This window comes from Capsicum annuum, chromosome 6, assembly GCF_002878395.1.
Source record: "Capsicum annuum cultivar UCD-10X-F1 chromosome 6, UCD10Xv1.1, whole genome shotgun sequence".
Classification (NCBI taxonomy): domain Eukaryota; kingdom Viridiplantae; phylum Streptophyta; class Magnoliopsida; order Solanales; family Solanaceae; genus Capsicum; species Capsicum annuum.
The window spans coordinates 123,157,826-123,162,164 of record NC_061116.1 but is presented as its reverse complement, the minus strand read 5'-3'; the positions used below and the strand labels follow the sequence as shown (position 1 = coordinate 123,162,164).

General features: G+C 31.1%; 1 long non-coding RNA gene across 1 annotated transcript; it reads right to left on the bottom strand.

Moving 5' to 3' along the window:
- Positions 1-289: 289 nt before the first annotated feature.
- On the bottom strand, positions 290-3,768 carry LOC124899709. The gene is made up of 3 exons (XR_007057154.1): positions 3,548-3,768; positions 496-654; positions 290-414 (listed from the first exon to the last, which is right to left on the bottom strand). It is a non-coding gene; the product is annotated as an uncharacterized LOC124899709 (long non-coding RNA).
- Between the last annotated feature and the right edge of the window lie 571 nt (positions 3,769-4,339).

Sequence of the window (4,339 nt, the reverse complement as noted above, 5' to 3'; positions counted from 1 at the left end):
GTGATAAAAAGTCAAAATTAGGGAAATTCTATATGTTTATAAAGATACTCACATAGGAAGTCACTCTTTTATCTTCTCGAAGAGAAATTAAGCTTAGGAAAAAAAATTCAGAGTATTACAGTGACATAGCAGCATGTTTCTAAAAAATTGTAGAAATGGCCTGATCGTGCTTTGCCAACCAAAATCATTTGATTAGTGTTATATGATATATATATATATATATATATATATATATATATATATATACATTAAAGTTAACTAAATAATAATTAAATCTAATATGCCTTAAACTCTTGAAACATGGCTTGTGTAGAGACTATAGGAATGTCCCACCACTCGTACCAAGGATATGTAAAAAGTCTCATAATGCTCCCCCTTACAGCCTCATTAACTTATTTTGACGTAGGATACCACCTGTAAATAACATAATACGTATGTAAGCCTGAATATTTTATTAATAAAAAAATAAACCTATCAATTGACAAATAAACTTACGAAGATCCATCAGGCTCGATGAACACTCTACCAAGCATGTCCGTATCTCCAAGAACTAGACCAATCAAATCTGCATCAATATTTTCTTCTACAGGAGGAGGTGGAGGAGAAGTTGGAGGTGGAGGTGGAGGTGGTGGGGACTTGATCATTTTGAAGTCACTAGTACACATTTCAAAACACTACAGTTAACCATTTTCAAGTCATGAATTCACATTTCAAGTGACAACGCAAACCATTTTCAAGTCATGAATTCACAGTTTAAGTGACAACACTAAACCAATTTCAAGTCATGAATTCATATTTTCAAATGATTACATTTTTCTAATTTCAAAACATAAGTTCATCTTTCAAGTAACTATACTAAATCATTTACAAGTCACTAATTCACTAATCAAGTGACTACGCTTGATTAATTTAAAGTCACTAGAACACATTTCAAAACACTACACTTAACAATTTTCAACTCTCTAATTCACTTCTCATGTGACTAAACTTAATCATTTTCAAGTAATGAATTTATATTTCAAGTGACAACACTAAATCAATTTCAAGTCATGAATTCACACTTTTAAGTGATTACACTTAACTAATTTCAAAACACAAGTTTACCTTTCAAGTAACTACACTAAACTATTTTCAAGTCACTAATTCACTTCTCAAGTGACTACACTTGTTCAATTTGAAGCCACTAGTAAACATTTCAAAACACTAAACTTAACAATTTTCAACTCTCTAATTCACATTTCAAGTGACTACTCACTTGATCAATTTGAAGTGACTAGTAAACATTTCAAAACACTACACTTAACCATTTTCAACTCTCTAATTCACTTCTCAAGTGACTAAACTTAACCATTTTCAAGTCATGAATTCACATTTCAAGTGACAACACTAAATTATTTTCAAGTCATGAATTCACACTTTCAAGTGATTACACTTTACTAATTTTAAAACACAAGTTCACCTTTCAAGTAACTACACTAAACTATTTTCTAGTCGCTAATCCACTTCTCAAGTGACTACACTGGATCACTTTAAAGTCGCTAGTACACATTTTAAAACACTACACTTGACCATTTTTAACTCTCTAATTCACATTTCAAGTGAAGAAACTTAACCATTTTCAAGTCATGAATTCACATTTCAAGTGCCAACACCAAATCAATTTCAAGTTATGAATTCATATTTTCAAGTGATTACATTTTACTAATTTCAAAACACAAGTTCACCTTTCAAGAACTACACTAAACCATTCTCAAGTCGCTAATCCACTTCTCAAGTGACTAGTACATATTTCAAAACACTACACTTGACCATTTTCAACTCTCTAATTCACATTGTAAGTGGCTAAGCCTAACCATTTTCAAGTCATGAATTCACATTTCAAGTGCCAACACTAAACCAATTTTAAGTTATGAATTCACATTTTCAAGTGATTGCACTTTACTAATTTCAAAACACAAGTTCACCTTTCAAGTAACTACACTAATCCATTTTCAAGTCGCTAATCCACTTCTAAAGTGACTAGTACACATTTCAAAACACTACACTTAACTATTTTCAACTCTCTAATTCACATTTCAAGTGAATAAACCTAACCATTTTCAAGTCATGAATTCACATTTCAAATGCCAACACCAAACCAATTTCAAGTTATGAATTCACATTTTCAAGTGATTAAACTTTACTAATTTCAAATCACAAGTTCACCTTTCAAGAACTACACTAAACCATTTTCAAGTCGCTAATTTACTTCTCAAGTGACTAGTACACATTTCAAAACACTATACTTGATCATTTTCAACTCTCTGATTCACATTGCAAGTGGCTAAGCCTAAACATTTTCAAGTCCTGAATTCACATTTTAAGTGTCAATACTAAACCAATTTCAAGTCATGAATTCACATTTTCAAGTGATCACACTTTACTAATTTCAAAACACAAGTTCATCTTTTTAGTAACAATACTAAACAATTTTCAAGTCTCTAATCTACTTCTCAAGTGAATAGTACACATTTCAAAATACTACACTTAACTATTTTCAACTCTCTAATTCACATTTCAAGTGAATAAACCTAACCATTTTCAAGTCATGAATTCACATTTCAAGTGCCAACACTAAACCAATTTCAAGTCATAAATTCACATTTTCAAGTGATTACACTTTACTAATTTCAAAACACAAGTTCACCTTTCAAGTAACTATACTAAACCATTTTCAAGTCGCTAATCCACTTCTCAAGTGATTAGTACACTTTTCAAAATACTACACTTAACCATTTTCAACTCTCTAATTCACATTTCAAGTGAATAAACCTAACCATTTTCTAGTCATGAATTCACTAAAATTTACCAAAAATATACAAGTAATTGTTATCCCATTTCAAATCAAATTTCACAAAATCAGACACACATAATAAGTAAGTCAAGTTCACCATAAATAGCAAAGTAAAAGAAAGAGAAAATCAATTAGACATATTAAGGTCAATCACTGACGATACCAAAAACTTTACCAAGTATAGATCACCGCTAAGCTGTCACACACTTTTAATGCTAATAAAATAAGGAGAAAAATTTAAATCGTCACTTTCAACACAATATGTATCAATCCCAAAAGAATGCTCAAAAAGATGTATTCAAGATTGAATGTCACTGTATTACCCAATCATCTTTGAATCAAAGGTAGGAATTAATCACAAATCATAAATAGAGTTGTACATGTTTCAGTGCTAACTCATTATGTCAAGCAAAAATTCAAAACAAAGACGCATTTAACAATCAATATCAATTGATGTAACGTCTAGGGTTGATCATAGTTCATAATTTTTGGGGTTTTCATACATAATAATCTAAATATTTTAATAAGTCCAAATAATAAGAAATCAAATCAAAAACTTCATTCAAATTTTTTCAATTTTAGATCACAAAATATGTTAAAATACTAAAGAAACAAAGAAGTAAAAATTGGTGCTTGCCGAAATGGCATTGGACTAGAACTGGCTCGGCTGTGGATCAGGATGGAGCAATAATTGGTGGTAGGAGAGGAGCTCACTGGTGATGGAAAGAGTGGCGACAGCAGCTATTTGAGAAAGAGAGACAGCGGTGGCTGCAGCTATTTCATCGGTGGTGGCACTGGGCGGCTGCTATTAGGGGGATGAACGGAGGAGGTGGAGCGCCAATAGAGGTTAGTGAGGCAGCTAGTGGTCGGCAATGGTTTTGTTTTAGAGAAAAGGTAGAGAAGAGAGGGATTGTAGAGAGAGAGAGTGGAGAAGCAGCGGTTGATTTTTTCAGAAATGAGGGATTAGGGTTTTGTTTTATTTAAAAGGAAAAAGTGGGTGCTTTGGATCTCAGCCGTTGGATCATTTTGGTCAACGACTGAGATAAAACATGATTAAAAAAGGTTAAAATTAGAATTTAATTTATGTCCAAATTAAGGTCAATTTTGACAGTAATTCACACTAATTGGGTATAAAATTACCTAAAAATTAAACACCAAAGGAAAATTGAATGGAATTGACTGTTATTTTAACAATAATAATAGTGTTAGAAAATGCATTTGAAAATTTTGAGTGTGCGTATTTGCAAAAATAATTTAATTAGTTACTAGTATTTCTATTTTATGCATATTTTCTTATTGGTTAAATCAAAAATCAAACCGTTAAGGACTAAAAATCGATAAAAAATACCTTATTGATTTGATTATTGGTTTTAACATATTTAAAAATGGATAACCGATAAATCAAACTGATAATATATAAAATCAAACCGAGCTGACCGATGCGCACCCCTAATTTTCAAGAAAAAAATAGTGAAAATTGATTTTTAATATTGACCATTGATCCAA